This window comes from Triticum aestivum, chromosome 5D (genome assembly GCF_018294505.1).
Source record: "Triticum aestivum cultivar Chinese Spring chromosome 5D, IWGSC CS RefSeq v2.1, whole genome shotgun sequence".
Classification (NCBI taxonomy): Eukaryota; Viridiplantae; Streptophyta; class Magnoliopsida; order Poales; family Poaceae; genus Triticum; species Triticum aestivum.
The window spans coordinates 115291087-115312387 of record NC_057808.1 but is presented as its reverse complement, the minus strand read 5'-3'; positions in this window follow the sequence as shown (position 1 = coordinate 115312387).

Here is a 21301-nt window from a genome sequence, read left to right as displayed (position 1 = left end):
CAACAGGACCCCCGTTTCGACCGTAGGAGGTCCGTTTCGTCCGTTTTGCGGTACGCCAGACCCCTCCCGATGAACAGGATCCCGTTTCGAACGTGGCCGGTCGAACACAAGGCCGTTTCCTCCGTTCTGCGGTACGCCAGGCCTCGTTTCCATCGCCTGTTCCGTCCAAGCCCTCCCGATGAACACGACCACGCATTCCGTTCCGACCCAGCCGGTTGGCTCCCACGCGTTCCGTTGCCTCCCGATGAACACGACGCATTCCGTTGCCTCCCCATGAACACGACGCATTCCGTTGCCTCCCCATGAACACGACGACGACGCTGTTTCTCCGTTCCGACCCAGCCATGTCAACGAGCCCTCGCCGTACGTATGCGCGAGTAGGCGTTCGAGACCCCGCCCGTATGTACACATACGTGGCCGTATTTTCTTTCTTGCACCCTGGCCGCTGTACGTACGTGTACATGCTACGTGCGCGCCTCTACTACGACACGTGCGCGCCTCTACATCCACCAGTATATATGTACGTACACGTTCGCGACCAGAATGACAACGCTACGTACGCTTCGACCAGGTGGGTCCCGACTGTCAGGCACTTCCTTGCGTGCGAAGATGTAGCTGGTGGGTCCCAGCAGTCAGGGGGGCGAATCGTTTTGTTTTTTTTGCCCGGACGCACTTCCTTGCGTGCGAAGGTGTAGCTGGTGGGTCCCAGCAGTCAGGGGGGAAACGTTTTTTTCGCGAAATACGGTGGCCCGTCCGGTGGGTCCCCGCTGTCAGGTGGAGGAATAATTATTTTGCGCGTAATAAGGAGGCACTTCCTTGCTGCGGCCGTGGACCCAGCTGTCAGCGTCTCCACGCACAGTACTCTTCCGATGGAAGTCGGTCGTTGACCACATTGACCACGCCGCGCCGAGAGCACCACGGCGGTGGACGACGGCGAGGCCTAGGAAGGGGACGACACGGAGGCAGGGAAGACTCGGCAGTTGTTTCCCACGCGGAGGGGAGTACGACTGTACGAGGGTTTACTGGTTCGTCTGCCGTCGCCGGAGAATAACAGCAGGTGTGGGTGAGTAGAGGGATGGCTAGGCCAGCGATGGGAGTACGGTGGGGCGGTGAGGCCTGCGCGGCAGCACAGCCGGCCGCGGGGAGGAGGGAGCAGGCAGTCCCGCCGGCGCTTGTTTGAGCGGCTGGAGCAGGAAGAGCAGAGATTGAAGAAGCACGACGGCCGTTGGATGGACATCCAACAGTCAGTGCTTGTGCGTCAACCTTTTTTTAGGAAAGCCTCAAATCTGTGGAAAACAGCATACAACCCATCTGCCATTATTTCTAATAATTTACAGCCCATTTGCTAATTCTTAAGGTTTTTTTGGAGCCCATATTCTTTTTGTTAGCATTACAGCCCATATTGTGGCCACGGTTAAAAAATTATACGAAATTTTGCATATTTCGGTGCGGTCCGAACTGTTTTTAATCCCGAAATTTCGACTCACATTCAAACTGATTTTAAAAATAAATGTATATCAATATAAAATCCAACAAATTCTCCACGCATAAAAATTAATGTAATTTAAAATCTTGAAATGAAAAAAAAGATATTTGAAACTAATTGCCGGTTTGATGTGTTTTAAAAATGTACAGCCCATTTCTCATTACTGATGGGCCATTTTCTCGGCCAGCCGAATGAAAGCTCTCCTCGTCTTGAAAGATTTGCAGCCCAACAGGCCTGACAAAGCGACTTACTTGGCAAATCACAAAAAAACTGGGCTGTGGCCGTGGACCCAGCTGTCAGCCTCTCCACGTACAGTACTCTTCCGATGGAAGTCGTTCCTTGACCACGTTGACCACGCCGCGCGGAGAGCACCACGGCGGTGGACGACGGCGAGGCCTAGGAAGGGGACGACGCGGAGCCGGGGAAGACGCGGCAGTGGAAGCCCGCGCGGAGAGGAGTACGAGGGTTCACTGGTTCGGCTGCGGTGTGAGGCTGCCGTCGCCGCAGGGCCTGGCCAGCGGTGGGAATAGTAGGGGGCGGTGAGGCCTCTGCGGCAGCACAGCCGGCCACGGGAGGCAGGAGCATGCGGCACGACCGGCGCTGCTTTGGGCGGCTGGAGCAAGAAGACCAGAGGTTGAAGAAGCACTACGGCCGTTGGATGGACATCGTACGGTCACTGGAGCTAGAATCGTTCATATTGACTAAGTTGACAAAGCCCTTCGTCCCCGTCAACTTAGTAGGCCCACAAGTCAGCCTCCCACCAAGGTGGGTCCCAGCTAGCCGGGGGAGTATTCATTTTTTTGTGCGTAATAAGGAGGCACTTCCGGTGGGTCCGAGCTGACAGCGGGGGGAACGTTTTTTTCGCGAAATACGGTGGCCCGTCCGGTGGGTCCCAGCAGTCAGGGGGAAACGATTTTTTTCGCAAAATACTGGTGGCCCGTCCGGTGGGTCCCCGCTGTCAGGTGGAGGAATAATTATTTTCCGCGTAATAAGGAGGCACTTCCTTGCGGCTGCCGTGGACCCAGCTGTCAGCCTCTCCACGTACAGTCCACGTCCGATGGAAGTCGTTCCTTGACCACGTTGACCACGCCGCGCCGAGAGCACCAGGGCGGTGGACGACGGCGAGGCCTAGGAAGGGGACGACGCGGAGCCGGGGAAGACGCGGCAGTGGATGCACACGCGGAGAGGAGTACGAGGGTTCACTGGTTCGGCTGCGCTGCCGTCGCCGCAGAATAACAGGGGGTGTGGGTGAGTGGAGGGATGGCCTGGCCAGCGGTGGGAGTAGTAGGGGGCGGTGAGGCCTCCGCGGCAGCACAGCCGGCCACGGGAGGCAGGAGCAGGCGGCACGACCGGCGCTGCTTTGGGCGGCTGGAGCAAGAAGACCAGAGGTTGAAGAAGCACGACGGCCGTTGGATGGACATCGTACGGTCACTGCAGCTAGAATCGTTTATATTGACTAAGTTGACAAAGCCCTTGGTACGTCAACTTAGTAGGCCCACAGGTCAGCTTCCGAAACGGTGCGCCCCAGATGTCAGGGGGAGGAATCATTTTTTGGGCGGGTGAAGCTAGAATATCCGAGATTGAAGAAGAAGCACGGCATCCGTTGGATGGACATCCAACGGCCACTACTGCTAGAACCGTGTGTTGACTATAAGTTGACAAAGCCTTGCATACGCGTCAACTCTGTTTTTTTAGGGGACGCGTCAACTTAGTAAGGCCAGAAGTGTGTGGCAGAGAACTTATAGCCCATTTGAGATTTGTAAGAATGTGTAGCCCATTTTTGAATTCTAATGGAATTTACTACAGCCCATTTACAGTTTGTTAAAAGTACAGCCCATTTCAACCAACCGTTCAAAACATAATTCAATAAATTTCCCACATTTTGATGGGATCCGAAATATTTTATCCCGAAATTTCTAGTCAGATTAAATACAATTTCAATATAAATTTATATTACATAAAAATCCAACGAAACATTACGCTCGCAACAATTAATGAAATTAAAATTTTCAATATCCAAAAATAATATTTTATAAAGTAATCACGTGTTTGGTGCATTTTTTTATAGTTACTGCCCAGTTTTTATAATTACAACCCATTTATTATTTCTTAAAGCCCATTTTCTTGTTAAGCCTAATGCATCCCTCCTAGGAAAGATTTGCAGCCTAGCGGGGCGGAGAATAACAACTTGACCTTGCCTGGGTATTCCTAAAAAAAGTATAGCTGGGCTAGCCATTTTCAGCTTGAAAAAAATTAATATCTGGGCTGGATATCTGGCCTGGGCTAGACGGGCCACAGCCCGCCCAGTTAATACCTGCAGCGATGTTTTCGTTGTTGTTCAGAGGAGAAAAATTAATATCTGGGCTAAACATCGAAAAACTCTGCAGTGCTCACACCTCAAAAACACAAATACTGCTCGAGCTGCTTGGTCCCAGTTGTCGGCCGCATCTTGTGCAATTCTCTCGTTTATTGACTACTACATAGGTTGACAATGGTGTGGGACCGTGATGTCAGGAAACCAGGAGGAAGCAAAATAAATTATAGTTATATATATATAATAAGGAGGCACTTGCGTACGTGAGGCTATGGACCTGGTGGGTCCCCATTGTCATCCTCTCCAAGTAAAGTCATCTCCTCGCCCGCGCGCGCTTTCTGCCCAAACAGTCAGCGCCGCCCGCCCCGCTTCCCGGTGTAGGCGATTGCTCCGCCTTCAAACGACACAAGTGCCGTCCGTTCGTCAATCTGCCGCCCACATTAATGATACGCGGTTGCCGAGGCGGCTACTCCGGCGCCACACGTCCGTCCCTCCGCCCGCCCACCATTGCTATATAAACTGCTGCGCCGGCCATAGCCGCAGTCATCCGCATCCGTTCCCTTTCTCCTGTCCACACCACTACTGCCCACCATGGCTTCCTCGTGCTCCAGCGCTCTTCGGTACGGGCGGATGATGGACCACAAGGAGATGGCAGCCATTGCTGCCGACCGGCTGGCCGGCAGGCAGCCGGAGGACGACGACGTCCCAATGGAGAACATGGTAGTCGACGATCCGGCGCCAACCCCCTCCTCCGCGCCATCCTCGCCGGTGCATTGCACCATGACCATCGGCGAGGCCCGTGCCCAATATATGGACAGGGTGAGGCAGATGCGTGAGGAGCAGTTCCGGGAGGCGCAGGCCGACGCCGCCTACAACCACCATCTCCTCCAGGAGCACCTGCAGGCGGAGGAGCAGATCGCCGCGGAGCGGGCGGAGCAGGAGGCGCTGCTCGACTCGTACCGCTCCGCCCGCAAGGGCCGCCTCGAGCGCTGGCGGTACCGCATGCGGGTGGCGGAGGCTGCGGCCGCCTACAAAGAGGCTAGCAAAGAGGGCGATGAAGCGGGCGAGGCGCTGTTTGGCGAGACCGAGGACGAGGCAGAGGACAATGCCGGCTCCGACGAGTCCCCGCTCCGCTGGCGTCGACGAGGCCCTGCTCCGCCGAGGCCCCGCGGCGCCAACAACGAGGCAGAGGACACCGCCGGCTCCGCCGAGGCCCCGCCCCGCCAACAACGAGGCAGAGGACATCGCCGGCTCAGCCGAGGCCCCACCCTGCCGGCAACGTGGGGGAGGATTTCCACCGCTCCGCTGAGGCGCCGCCCGCCGGCAACGAGACAGAGGACATCGCCGGCTCCGCCGAGGCCCCGCCCCGCTGCCAACGAGGCCGCGCCACACAGAAAACGAGGAAGAGTAGAACACGGTAGGTCGCCGCCGCTCGGGTCCAAGTAAGGCCACCGCTGCTACCCTCCGGTTGAAGCCAAGCTAGGCGGGTTGACCATTGACGGCCGGTTAGCTTCTTGGCGGCGACGTGGAGTCGGAGAGCTGCGCTGGAGAAGAACGCTGCTTCTACTTAACTGCTGGTGCAGTTGGCTGACTGACACGTGGGCCCAACAGGCCACATGTCAGTTACGCAACTGCACCTGCAGTTAAGTCACTGAAGCTTCTGTTCGGCTCAGCGGGACACAGGTGGGTAGCTTCGGTTAATTAATTATACCTCCAGCGCACCCCTTTTTAGTTGAAGAATGTATGAAATGTAATGAAATCCGGCATGTTTATATGAAATCCGACCGTGTATGAATGAATTTATTTCGATTAGTTCGAATTCCTGTATCACTGGCATTGGATGAACATGCAAAACAATACGTACTAGCATTATTCCCAGGGTGATCACCTCGTTTGCAGCAGTTTCACATGTACTCCCTCCGGTCCTTTCTAGTCTGCATACAAGTTTTGTCTGCAGTCAAAGTATCTCTACTTTGACCAATCTTATACAAAAAAGTATGCACTTTCACAATGTGCGAAGTAAAAAGGAACAGAAGGAGTACAAAGAGTTTGAGCAGCTTTTTAGCGTTTCTGTACATTGCAATCAAACACACAGGCCTGGCAATTCATAGAGAACATTCAAAACAATCGATGATTATGCATCTCAGCGACTCACATGTCAGAGGCAATATTTACTTCACAACTAAAGAATAAAGAAAAAATTGATCGACGCTGCTGACAGCAAAGGGCGTCCCATTCGAAAATATCAAACGCATGTCTTGCTAAAATCAATGAGCAAAATTTGACAAGGTTGTCCCATTCCAAAATATCAAATGCCTACGATTGTGGAATGGGCAGGGTTTGCCATCAGTTCGGACATTGACATGGCACCTCGTGCTAAATAAACCAGCTGTTCTTTTTGTGCAGTTCCACCAAAATCAACCAAATTCGCGCGTAGCTTGTATGATTTCGCCCTTATATGTTGCAACGCCTTGAACTTATCGGCACCTCCTTTCTTGTGGTGGAAATGAATGATTCGATGTATTCATGAACATTTTGTGCAGTTCCCATTGAAATCAAGCTGAGCACCCCTGTTTGCACAAATACAAAAAAGTGATTAGTATAAAGCAAACTGTACTATGAATTGACAGTTTCAACAGGCACATACATGGTCCATGTAGAGCACACTTTTAGAAAAATGGAACTCACCAGAAAGAATCCTAGAACAACATTGTACTCGCGCATCACAGCAAAAAAATGGAGATTTGTCAGTCCTTCTGAGCTGAAGTTAGTTTGGTCTTGTGGGGAGTAATGTAACCATCCTTCAACTGCTCCTTCTGATGAGAAGATAGACAGGGCTTCTTCATCCTGGCATAATCGGAACTAGTCACTTCACGTACTCCATATTCTTCTTCAGAGGAAGATGATCCTGTTGTGCAAAGACAAGAGGACTACTAAATGCTAGCATCCCTGTTTGCTCGAAAAAAAGGAAAGGAAATATTTAAAACAGCACAGATGAAGCACTTCTCAAGGACAATACCACTTTTTCATGACAGTATCTAAACAGTAGCACAACACCAATAGAGATGACAAAGCTCAATCATATGGATGAAATCAGTGGGCGAGTACCAACCTTTGTCAGGAGGCTTATTGTGTAGAGCATACAGATGAAGCACTTCTCCGGAACCATCTGTTGCTATCTACGGTGGTGGCCATGCTTACTATATACTCCTCGATTAGTTTAATGTTTCCAACATCTTCTTGTGCAGTTCCACTAAAATATATGGTATCTTCAAAGAAGATCCCTGTTTGCACAAGTAGAGATAATTACATATTACATTAAGAGTGGCATCAAATCAGTGGCAAAACAATTGCTCGTTCCAGCCATAGCAATAAATTAAGATGCAAAACTATATCATTACTTGTGTCATCACAGTTCCAGTGCTTCATTACAGCACCGGGAGTTGATTTTTGTTTTTCTTCCGCTTGTTCTTCCCCTTCATCACTTGGTTCAATAACAGACAAGCTTCGCCTTCAATGTAAGATTTGGCATGTCAATTAGGGAGCACAAGTATAGTACTAAACTTAATTTTCTGATGAAAGTGGCAAAATACAGGCCAGCAGTTGTGAAATATCCTTATCTTACCTCAATGGGATATTACGGTGCACATACAGATTGGAAGTCTTGTCTCCATTTGTGCAGTTCACTAAAATCAAGCAACATTATCGTACAAGTAGCACAACATATGAAAGCACACTGCAGAATCATGTGAAAGAAGGCTAGTACTGACCTCTCATGATGCGGAATTCAAACAACTCACAAGAAGAAGATCTGAACCAAATTCGCCTTAACGGATAGGAAGTAAGATCTCCTCTTGTGCAGTTCCACTAAGATCAAGCAATCAAGCAACGTTGTCGGTGTGACATTTTGGTTGAACTGCACAAAACACTCTTAAAACAAAAGTGTTTTGTGCAGTGCAACAAAAGGTCACAATGGCAACGAGGTGAAGTAGATAACCCTGTTTACACAGAGGTGCAAAGGAAACAATTAGTGGTCAATAACGGTGGATGACACAGAAGCCAACAAAAAGAAGCATCTACCTTATCTAAATGGGAAAGAAAGCAAGACAGTAGCATTTCTCAAACGGTGGCATTGATTAATATTAACATAGAGATTATATTAACAATAAAATTCGTTAAACATGTAATTTGCTTTTAACTGTGGCATTGCATCAATTTTCCAGCGGCATTATTAGAGGGTGTTTGTTTACAGGGACATTTTGGTGTAGGGACTAAAAAAACTCCGTGTCAGTCCCATCTAAACCAAACAGGAGGGACTTTTAGGGACTAAAAGTGGGCATTTGGGACTAAAGAAAGAAGACCCCGAGGGAGTCTTTTTGGGACTTTTTCCAACAGTTGCCCCTGCCACGCATCGCACCTTGTCTCTATTAGTTCATTACTAGGGGTAACATGGTCTTTTAGCATGTCATTTAATAACCTCTAGTCCATGTTTAGTCCCTGGAACCAAGCAGGTAGGGACTAGGGAGTTTTTAACCAAACAGGGCCTTAGATTAACAACAGCTAATGAGTTGCACGGGACAGTGGACGCACCAGCACCATGTGCATCTACCGATGTACTGTGGTCATGCACAGTCTGTTGCAACAAAGAACAAACAACCAAGGAGCATATTTGTGTTGGTCCCAGTTTTGTTATCTTTAGACACCTTTCCCTATGTGAGCGCAGCAAATCTAGTCCTGCTCAAACTCTACAGCCTTGTCCCTTCCTTTCCTTTTTGAACTAGTACTTTCGCCCCTTCCTTTCCTCTTTGAACCACGTCCTAGATTTATGCGATACAACTTTCCCCACTACTTTCCCCCATTCCTTTCCTCTTTGAACCACGTCCTAGATTCATGCTATACAACTTTCCCCCTTCATTTCCTCTTTGAACCACGTCCTAGATTCATGCTATATACAACTTTTCCCACTACTTTCCCCCACTCCTTTCCTCTTTGAACCACGTCCTAGATTCATGGTATACATGCAGCTAGAGCAATGCATGTGGAGTAAGTAAATTATACCTTAAGGTTCTTGGGGCGTGGTTCGGTGGGCGACGGGACGGCGGCGAAGAAGAAGGGGTCGGAGGCCCTCCCGCGCCGCCGCTGGGTGGAAAGTGAACAGCTGCGCCGGTAGTCCCTCGCCGACGGCGACAGCGTTAAGCCTCCTTCCCTTCCCGGCGGACGGATCCTGCCGGCTCTTTGAGCAGCAGTGAGGGGAGAGAGAGGCCAACGAAGTCTTGTTTAGATCTGGAGAGGGCGAGAGAGTGTGAAGAGAGCAACTACAAGCGCTGAGGCTCCAGCGGGAGAGGGCGAGAGAGTGTGAAGAGAGCAACTACAAGCGCTGAGGCTCCAGCGTGTATATATATACTGGAGAGAGAGTGTGAAGCGTGCAAACCCTAGAAAACATTTTGACCAGTCAAAGAATCCTCCTGGCACAATTATGCTCAAGTGTAGTTATCGAACCCGAGACCTCAAGTTTGATGAGCGAACAGGCTAACCAGCTACACAACCCTCCCGTTATGTTCAACGAGAGGGAAATAACCTTTTATACATTCCTGCATTCGTGTGACAAGCATGCCGTGTTTTTTTGTGTGTGTGGGAGTCATTGGGATTTCAATCATAATCGTGTCATGTGGCTTTGGTGGTAAGACTATCCACAGTGGTGCAGAAATAATGCAGCCTTAGTCACCTTACCTCTCTCCACGTAGTACGTTGGGTCCCACCAGTCAGAGGGTGAAACAAACAAATTAATAAGAAAAATTAAAAGCGCCAGCGGTGTATCTTACCTCACACATCTCGCTACTGCTCGGGAACACTGTCCAATTGATCCCTCTGTTCGCTCACGTACTATTTTAAGTGAATCCTTATTATAACATGCACACAAATTTTGGGCACTTGTATTCGACTTAAGTCAGTGTGCCACCGTATCTCGTATACTTACTACTCCCTCCGTCTAGGTGTAATAAGTCACGTTAGAAGGTGCAACGGGACCAAGGTGCGTGCGTGTGCGTGTGTGTGTGTGTGTGTTTAACAACATGTGTGTGTTAGAGAGCGACAGATCGACCTACTCCTACAGAGAGATGTTGTGTAGTGTACGATTTTAGCCGCGAGAGTCGGTGTATCCTCTCGTTTCCGGGCGTGTCCGGTAGGGACATGTGGACAGCTGCCACGCCCGCTCCTGACCAGCCTGGCCCACCCAAAGCCCCTCCATCGCCCGCGCGCGCTTCCCGCCCGAAACGGTCAGCGCCGCTCCAAAGAATCGGTGCCGCATTCATGCCCGGGCAGAGCGGACGCGACCTCTCACTAGCGCAAGAGTGATGGTTGCTTCGTCCGTCCAACTTACTGCTGGGTCTATGTGATTTGACGGCTCATTGGTCTTTATTACTGAGGTGGTAGGACTGCTGGATGTCCCACGCTTTCGGCGAAAGGAGGTACTACTACTAGATTACAATTTTCTCCATTCTTACAGCGGAGGCGTGCAAGAGCAGTGAAAACACACAGGCTCAGTGATTACATGGCCCACCTCACACTATCACCGTGCGACACCTAACTCTTTACATAGTACTCCCTCCGTTCCTAAATATTACTAGATGAGTCCCCGCGCGTTGCCGCGGAACAGCGGTATATCTCTCTGCGCAAAATTATCGATTTCATAGAACTAAAAAAACTCTATAACCGCATGACAAATGTGGTAGCCAAACTAAATAAACTCCCATCATCATTTAGATCATCCCACGTAAGGAAAAAAGATCAGCCAACTCCTACTGCATAATGGGATTATATTTTTCTTTTTGACATGTTAATGGGACTTAAAAGCTCACTTACATGCATGCTACCGGTGCATGCTTGCATGCAGACATGTTGATGTGATTTAAAACCCACTCACATGCATGTGCCACGGTATTTCTGCATGCTTGCATGTGGCTTAGTGCGGAGCCTCTCAACGTCTAGATCAGACGGCTATTATGGACTGATTTACTTCATCTAACGGCTACATCAATTTTGATGATGTGGCTCAAGGAGAGGATAGAGAATTCCTAGTAGTGGGGGCTAGCTATTACTAGTAGATAAGTCTTTGTAGAGATTCCACTACATACGGAACAAAATGAATGAATCTACACTTAAAATGCATCTATATACATCCGCATGTGGTTCATGGTGAAATCTCTACAAAGACTTATATTTAGGAACGGAGGAAGTACTAGTATAGTACGTACTGTAATTTATCAGCGAGATAAATTTGTACAATGCTATGAAGCTTCCAGCTTCTGTTACATGTATCTTGCGTCCAAGGTTGCCCGTTGCAACATTTCATCAAATACAAAGGAGACTAACATGCATGCTATTGCATCTCAATGATTGACAGATCATAGCAAATATGTACTCCCTCCGTTCCAAAATAAGTGTCTCAACTTTGTGCAAACTTTAGTACAAAGTTGTACTACTACTAAAGTTGACACTTATTTTGGAACAGAGGCAGCTAAAGAAAAAAACGATCCATGCAGTCCCTAGCCCTTGAACCGTGAACCCTGACCAGGCTTCAATTTGCTGGCAACGTTCGAGCTTCCTAATAAATGAAGTTTGCAACCTTTTGACCATCGGATCATTTTGTGCAGTTTCACCAAAATCGAGATGAGCATCCCTGTGGCAAAGAAATTGAAGAAGCGTGATTAGAATAAGATTACTGGGACTAGTTGATGAGACATAAACTCATCACAAATACAGTACGTAGAAGCCAGTAGAGGTATGTGCGGGGCAAAGAAGTAGAGAAATATCCACAGGGAGTGATGTGGGCAGCTGGAGCAGTGGTGCAAGCCGGCTGTAAAGGGAGTTGTACCTGAGGGACGTAGCTCAACCTTGAGGAGGGCGGCGGGAGGCGGCAACTGCCCACGTCGCGGCAGTGAGCAAGGGACGAAGGCAACCTCACCGGCTTTGTGAGAGAGAACGGCGGGGACCCCTGATCGGGACGTGCCGACAGTGGGTTTTCGCCGTCGGCGACGGCCACCGCATCTACACTAAGCATCCACCCCTTCCCCAAGCGGACGTGATCCGCCGGGATGTTAGAGATGTGGCCACAGTCGTTTTGTGCGAGAGAGTGTGAAGAGAGCAACCCCAGCAAGCAACCGTGTAGGCTGGCCCGTCCTGACTATGTATATAGTGGAGCGGTTTCCTTTTCTCTCCATATGAACCTATCATATTGCGTACGTGCCACTGAAGAAAAAAAACTTTATTTATAAATGACGCGGCACCTACTACTCGTTCTCCTATAACCTTGCGCTTGGCATCTCCAAAATATTAACCTTGCGATTGGCTCTTCGCCTCTTCGGGAAGTCGAGCAATAATGGTAGTGCAGTATATATCGTTCTGGCTATATGAGACCGAATGAATTGCTGCACGTCCACCACGTGGGCGAGGGTCGAGGGGCGAGGGAGAGTGCTACATACGGAGCAAAATGAGTGAATCTACACTCTAAAATACGTCTATATACATCAGTGTTTGGAGTATGTACTAGTAGTTCATATTGAAATCTACTAAAGGACATATATATTCCAAACAATATGATATAATCTCTATAACCAAGGTAGTAGGGACGAGGAGTAAACGGAGGGAGTAGTAAATTTTTCTCCTCGTCCTGCGAGCCACCGCGCGCATGGGCGAGGGAGCGGGCGTAAGGCGGAGCAAGCTTCACCTCATCCTGCGAGCCACCGCGCCCGTGGGCGGGGGAGACGGCGTACTAAGCAAGCTTCTCCTCGTTCTGCGAGTTGACGGGACACATCAAAAGTACTCCAGTGTATAGAGCCTTGCCTCTAAGGTAGGCCCCACATGGTTTGCCTCTTTTTTTAACATAACACGTCAAGTCGCAATTTGTTTGTTCACCCGTGGTAGACGATCCTCCCTCCACCAAGTGGACAACCAGTACACGTGCCAAATTACCACGTGGGCTGCCTTTTTCGTACAGAAATGAGCTCCACCGTGTACCCGCGCGGGTGTGGTTGGGAAAGAGACGGGAGTACGTGCGCCGTGCATGCACCTCTTCTCTTCGTGCACGTCCCCCACCTACGTGGGTGTGTGTGAGAGATACAAACCGCGTTCGTGAGTGTTTTTTGTTTTGGGGTGGGGGTGGGGTGGGGGTTGATTTCGTGAATTATTTGTGGGAATATGTGTCGATGACATCTCAAACAAAATTTTGCATGCAATGTGTGTGAAATGGAGGCCTATCCATATCATACATAGAGGGTCGGGCAATCCACGAGAAGAGAGGGAGGGGTCATAGCTATCGATAGAGTCGAAGAGAGGATCAAGTGGGTGGGTGCGAGATCGATGAAGAGAGCCATCGAAATTGTGTGTGTGTGCAAGTCAAAGATATAGGGCGACTGGCCTACCGGAACGTTAGAGGGCACATGTCAAGTTTGTGTGTGGCAGGGAGACATGACTAGAGCGCTCGATGTATCGGTGTGTGTGGGGGGAGGGGGTGGGGGAGGGGTAGGCAGAGGCCTAACTATAGAGGTAGAACGACTCGTATATGTGTTGAGAAGGAGAGACCCAGCTATGTCTTGAGGGAGATCGGTCGACATCCATACATAACTGAAGGACGGGAAATATGATGGGACAGAGAGAGAGAGAGAGAGAGAGGGAGGGAGGGAGGGAGAGGGGTAGAGTGCTGGATGGGTGATGGAGTTGCTTCTCGAAGATGGTGGGAGAGGCCTACTAGACAAACTGAGGGTGGAACTGCAATGTTATCAATAAGAGTGGGGATGTGTTTCTGTGTGTGCCTGTGCGTGATAGATCTGTCGGGACGCATCCATGGATGATGAAGGGGAACCATGTGTTTGGTAAGCAAACCTAACTAGATCGGTAGATCAATTGTTGTTTGTCGGAGGAAGGGAGAGACACAACTAATGAGGTAGATCGATTGACGTGTGGGTAAAAACGAGTTATAAGGACCTAGCTAGCTATATGTATAGCGAGAGATCGGTCGGTGTACGTCCATTTGTTAGAGGCAAATAAGGCCCAGCGAGACGGATAGACAGAGAGAATGGAGCTAGGAGGTGGTGCGAGAGGCCCAACTACTAGCTAGATAGGGGGAGGAGTGTGCGGTTGTGAGATCGATGAAAAGAGGGGCGAGAGTTTACACGTGTGTCTGACCGTATGAGAGACACGAGGCAAGGACACATAAAGGAGGAGATTGAAGGTGTGTGTGTATGTTGTAGGCAGGCATCGCTGGAGAGGTTTATCGATCGGTGTGTGTCGGAAAGGAGTTGTGGAGACTCTGGGAGAACGACCTAAAGAGAAAAATCAATGTGCCCGGTGGATAGAATGCCGAGGGAGGGGGAGGGCGAGGAGGGCGTGTGCATGCACGAGAGAAAGTTAGTGGTAGCTACAAAGGTTAGAGGATTGTGTGGGTGTAAGAGACTAACAAAGATCATAATTTGATATGAAAGCGGATTCATATATTTGAATAGGAGATCATAGTGTTTTAAACATTGCATGCATGAATATAGCGGTGATACACGTGCTGTGCACATGTTATACCATAATGTGATAATGCATGGCGTTTGCAACTCACAGCTAAATGCCGAACAATCTAAACCATACTATACATCAAACAATCTCACATTTTATTTGAATTTGTGATAATGTGTGGCGTTTGCAGCTTACAACTAAATATCGAACAATCTAAACAATACTATATATCGAACATTCTCACATTTTATTTGAATTTGTGGTAATGTGTGGTGTTTGCAACTCACATCTAAATACTTGTAGGCGTAGGGGGCGGGGCACCATACATAATGTGATAAACACATTATACATATGAGACATGGTTTAGATTATGAAGATCTAGCTAGAGCTAGAAATGTAATGTGATTTGAAATCAAAATAAAGTGGATTCAAAAAATCTAGTTCGAGTTCATATAGTACACATAGTTCATATGTAACTCGAGACTAATCATGTGGTGTGCTGTGAAGATAATACACAAACGATGGTTTAACTTGACAATAATGATGATTGTAGATCTTATTAAAACAGAGAAACGAATTCAAATGCTTTGACTTCACAACAATCATTACTGTAGATCTTATTCAAATAGAGAAACGAATTCAAATTTAGTTCATATTGAAGCGGTAGTATATACGTTTGGAATGCACTAAAACGTTCATTTGAGTAGTAGGTTGCATGCATTATACACGTAGCGAAATATTTTAATTGAACATAACATGAATTCAAAGTTTTGAATGACATTTGTAGTGCGCATTGATTTGGTACAGTACACGTTAGGCTTGTCCGGAAATTTCAACCCGCGCCTTGTTAGCCCGAAATATTTAAGATATATCTTTGTCTCGTTGTGCTCCGACAACTCCCTCCATCTCAACCCGCGCCTTGCTATTCCGAAATTACAACGCGCGCGAAAACTCCCACCTCCTGTGAAATCCCGACACGCGAAATGCCCGTGGTACCCCTGAACCGAAAGAACCGCCTCAAATCGGTGGGGGTACTTTCGTAACTTACCCCACATTTCGGACAAGCGCGTCTCTAAGCCATGGTTCCCCACTGCCATCCCATCCGCCCACCCATTCGTACACCGAGGCCGCGAAAACCCGCGACGAAACCCCACACCCTGCTCCGTCCGCCACCCAGCCGGAGCCTCTTCCCCGACGACGTCGTCCACAGCAACACCTCGACGTCCCTCATCCACCGTACCGGATGAGGATCCGTCGTCGATCTCATCGTCCCGCCGGCTCAGCCACCCCGTCCTCCACCTCCAAGGAGCTGCCCCGACGTTCCCCTCGTCTTTCGCGCCACCTCCATTCCCACACCGCCGTCTTCACCTGCACCACCGGAAGAGCATCATCATCACCGTTTCCTCGGATGAAGCTGCGGCCTAATCGGCGCCACCAAAGAGGTTGTACACTAATCGCCGCATTTTCTTCTTGATTCGATCTCACGGTGCTGCCGGCGCTCGGTCCCGAGCCGACACGGCGCGGCTCCATCCACGGCGGCGTCGCCGGCCACTTCCTCCACGGCGTCGCTCCCTCGGCGGCGACGTCCACATCAGTAGGAGCTGCTGCTGCTTTAGCTCTCGCTCGCGCTGCTGCTCTGCTCTTGCTCTCGGTCCCCTGCCTGGTCTGCTCTTGCTATTGCTCTTGCTCGCGCTGCTGCTCTCGCTCTTGCTCTTGCTTGCGATGCTGCTCCGATTTAGCTACACTTCAGTCGACTGAATCGACTTTTGGGTCAGTCGATTTTCAGGGGGTGGGGGGGGCTCGCCGGGGTGAAGGAAGAACCAGCCGCAGCGGGGAGGGGGGCTCGCCGGAGAGGTACCCCACTATCTATCTTAGGGTTCAGGATGGGGGCGGTGGTCGCCGGCGGTGGCGGGGCGTTGGCGGGCGGTGGCGTGGGGATCGCCGGAGAAAAAGCTCGGCACGGGGGGGCCTAGAGGGATGGCCGGGGCGGCGGCGGACCGGCGGTGGGGAGTGTTTTCGGGGCGGGCGGGGCGGCGCACCGCCGGCCGCGGGCGGCGGGGGGCTGCTGTTTGGCCGGTGGTGGCTGGCGGCTCAGGGGGGTGGAGGTTGAAGATGAACCGCAGGCCCTTGATTTCGTATCCAACGGCTGCAAAATCGACTGACCAGAGATGAAAAAGTCAGTCGACCGACGTGTAGCCTCACCTTGCTAGTGCGTTCAGTTTCGACAGCAAAATTCAGTTTCGACAGTTAAGTTCAGTTTCGACAGTTAAGTTCAGTTTCGACAGTTAAGTTCAGAGATGAGCGGCTGATGTATTTTACATCTAGCACTTTGTGGTTATGTATTTTACGTCATGTATTGGAGATGCTATTAGAATTCCACTCAGGTTAACGTTGTTCGTTGTCTCTCTTGTCCTGCTTCAGCCTCGGCGTCGTACAACTCACCGGAGCTGCTCCAACGACGAAACCCTCCATCACAGCGGAGCAGTACCTCGGGCTCCATCTCCAGACGCCTAAGATCTTCTTCCCCTCCTCCGACAGCAAAGTCAGCCGGAGCATCCTCACCGGCCAACCCAATCACGCTGAGATCGACATGGCTTCGCCAAAGAGGTTGTACACTTGTTGCATCTCTTTTTTACTCTACATGTTATATATATTGTCCACTGAGCACACGGATTTGTTCCTTTAGTGTCTCCTTGAAAGAAAAAACGTAGGAATTTTAATTTTCACTTGTCCTCCTTTTCAAATTCCTATTCATGAAGCACAAGACTAAGAGATAGTAGCATAATAGCATTATAACCGTACATTTTCTTGTGGTTTGACTTAATCTCACCATGCTTCTTTGCATCCTGTGATCTTCCAATTGTTGTGAATCAAACACCCAGATTGGCAGAAATCCTGTGTTTTTAAATTCTCTGTTTTGCACGTGCATTCCTATCCTATTCCTGTCTATTTCCTATCCCTGCATTGTTGGAATCCTCCAATTCAAACGAGCCCTTACAGAATTACTTCTCTTACAGATAGTTGTCAAAGAAAACCTTGCGTGGTTTGTCCCGCTCCTGCTGCGCCGTCGTCCACCCCAGCTCAGCTGCTCCAACGACAGAAGGGTCCAGCACAGCAGGGATCCGGCCTCCAGACTGTCTTTCGCCGCCTCAGATCTTCTTCCCCGCCGCTGGCAGCCATGAAAACTGCATTACCATCATCAACCGAGCAGATGACCTCGAGGACTACACGGGTCCGCAAGAGAGGTCGCACTCTTTCGTGTCTGCTTACGTTATGCATCGCTTAATATTACATGCTACTTTATCGTCCTGTTCACCGATTAGACTCTGAGTCAGCTCCAAACTAATGGTCAAACTTGAGTTTTTAAATGGTTGTGGGGTACATATCGGGGCCGCTATCAATAGTATCTATCTACTATCTGGTTAATCTCCGGTGTCTACTATGAGTTTCATGTTGGGTGGGAAACAAACAGTAAAGAAGCCATTATCTGTATTTTTTAACTGAAGCCATTATCTGCCTGCTATTATTGGTTTTGGGTCTATCCACAGGTTGCTACCATCACTCTGGATTTCTGCATGCACTCCTTACATAATCTCACTATGTTTTATTCCTATGCATGACAGTTATTGTAAACAATGGAACTGAACATGTAGAGCAAAAGAGACGAGCCTTGCGTGGCAATAAAATTTCATGCAGACGTCGCTCCATGGTAGGCGCAAAGGCAGCCCCCCTCCACGCATTTCGGATTGTAATCGAGAGGAAGATATCTGTTCTGAGGGGGATTCAGAAGGAGAAGACAACTCCTATTTACCCCCTGAGGTCTTCGCTCTAACTTGGCATGCTGATGTTGGTTATATCATGCATATGGTGTCTTGCATTGCTTACTTTATACATCAAATATGTCATCTGCTTAGTTTAGACATCCTTTGTGCGAATGCCATCTGTTTAGTTTATTCATCGTTTATGTGAATTATGCAACGCCATCTTGTTTAGCCAGGCATCATATATGTGAATTTTGCAATGCCATCCTGCTTAGCCAGTCATCTTATATGTAAATTATATCAGGCCATCCTTTTTTTCGTTACATATTACATTTGTCAACAATGTTAGTACATTCAACTGCTCTTCGTGTGCATCAGCCATTTGACACGGTGATGGCAAATTCTGGAGTGAAAACAAGGTCTTCAGAGCAGACTATGCTATCTGACGAAGCGCATATCTCGCTGGTTACGGATAGCTCCTCAGAGGAGGATTCAGAGACAGATGACCAGTCCTATTCCCCCCCCCGAGGTGTATGCTCTAACTTGGCAGGGTTATGTTGCTCATATCGTGCGTATGGTGTCTCGCATTGCTATGTCATTTGATTAGTTTAGACATGCTTTGTGTGAATGCCACCTGTTCAGTGTCTAATTACCATATATGTGAATTATGCATTGCCATCTTGTTGCAAGACATTATATATGTGAATTATACAATGCTATCTTGTTGCAAAGGCATTATATATGTGAATTATGCAATGCCATGCTGTTTAGCCAATCATCATGTATGTGAATTATATCATGCTATCATTTTTTTGTATTACGTGTTCCATTTGTCGACAACGTTTGTATATTCAACTACTCTTCCTGTGCATCAGCCATTTGAAGCGGTGATGGAAGTATCTGGAGTGAAAACAAGGTATTCAGAGCAGACAATGCTACCTGCTGAAGCAGACATCTTGCTGGTTACAGAGAGCTCCTCAGAGGAGGATTCAGAGACTGATGACCAGTCCTATTTCCCCCCTGAGGTCTATGCTCAAACTTGGCAGGGTTATATTACCCATGTCATGCATGTTGTCTTGCATTGCTTAGTTTTTACATCATATATGGATTGCCATCTGCTTACTTGCTTACTATATAAATCATATATTTGAATTATATCATGCCATCATGTTTACATAGTACATACACATCATCTATCTGAATTATGGCATGGCAACCCATTTAATAAAGACATCATATAGTTATATCATCTCATCCTGTTTAGTGTTTACAGTCATCATATTTTGAATTATGGCATTCTATCCGTGAATGTATGTGAATTATGGCATGCCAACCTATTTAATAAACACATTATATAGTTATGTCATGTCATCCTGTTTACATAGTCTCATATTTTGAACTATGTCTTTCCATCTTTTTTAGTTAGCCATCATAATGTGAAATTGTGTCATGCTATCCTGTTTAGTTAGCCATCATATATGTGAAATTGTGTCATGCTATCCTGTTTGGTTAGACAACATAAATATGAATTATTTCATGCCCTCTTTTATTCCCCACTATCCATTGCACCTGTCTATCATACAATGTCTATACTTTCAATTACTTTTCTTGTTTATCAGCCATTTGAATTGGAGAGCGTGATGGCAGTATCTAAGGGAGTAACAACACGGTCTTCAGAAAAGATAGTGCTACCAGTTGATGCAGATAGAACCACGGTTGTACTTGCCCAAGGACCAGATCCACCACACATAACCCAGACTCTCGCAGATTGTACCCCTACCCAGTTGGACAGAGAACCAGCTACACCCCTTCTAACCCCAACCCCGGCAGATAGTAACCCAGTTCCAGTTGACACAGCACCGTCTCCACCACAGAGCACCCAAACACGAGCAGTTAGTAAGGGAACTGCAGTGCCCAAAGCACGAGGACCACCACTCCGAATCCCAACTCAACGCTTAAAGGAGAAGAAGATTTGTTCTCAGGTCAGGTTCTGTAGCTATGGTTCATACTCCTTTGCTCTTGCATTACTGTATTTACTCATACCAACTATTTTCAAATTTGAAGGATGGAATTGAAACTCCAATGGCGCAACAGGTATGTTTTAAACCTGTTTCTTTAACTGGTTTGCTGTTGTAACCTGCTCTATGTTGATTTCAGTTTCAATTGAATAAACAGTTATGTTCTCATGTCATGCACATTACAAGTGTTGTTATTGCTCTATAGTTACCCACACTTATATTCTGTCTATTCTGCTTTGTCTTGAACAAATATTATTTGAACTGTGTCTCTATCTTGATTTGGCAACAAAAACTAGAATGATATAGACCATAAAGTGACCATGGTACATAGATATATGTTTGTTTCATGCTGTTATCCTGTCCACTTTACTACTGAACTCATTTACCAAAATGAGTTTCATATACAACATGGTAAACATGTGATGTGTCTGCTTGTTTCTCTTTTAGAATGCGGACAAAATATTGGAGAACAGTACCGCGTTATCCAATGGTAAAGGAAGTAATGCAGATAAGGTTCAAGATAGTGAGACATCCCTGTTGGTCTCCAAGAAAGCTGATAAAAACTATCTTGACGACAGTGAGGGAACCCAAAAGTCCTGTCTTGATGTAGTGTTCGAGTTACTGGCCACTACTGCTGGCACAAGCTCTTCGAACTCGCTGCCTGAATCAGTTCGTCTTCTTGAGTCTCAACTTCAAGTTGAAAGACATCGATCAGATGTGCTGCGACAGGAAGCTGAAGGACTGAGGAAGTCCCTGCAGAATTCAGATGCATATTTTCTGGTGCAACAGCAAGCGCTGGAGGATTTAAGCGCCAAACAAGAGAAAGTTAATAAGCTTGCTAAGCATCTTGCCAGCATTATGGGTACCCAGGATATTGTTTCTTGAGATCTTCTGAAGTGGTTTCAGTTCTGGATTTGTTTTGCTGCGGCGTTTATTTGCGCTGGTCGCCAACTTTGACAACCAGTGTATATGATATGCTGCTTTGTTCCCTATATTTGCACTGGTGGCGAACTTTGATGCCCAGTGGATGTAATATGTGTAATAGCCGTGATAGCCTAGCGTTAGTTGCTTGCTTATTTATTTCCTTGTTGTCTTGTTTATTTGTTTGCTTGTAGTCATTGCAGTTCTTTTTCCGTGGTTAGCTAGTGGCTGCAATAACCTATTTTTTAAAACTAGGCCACAATAACCATGGGCTAATATTTACTGTAGTGACACTGGGCCT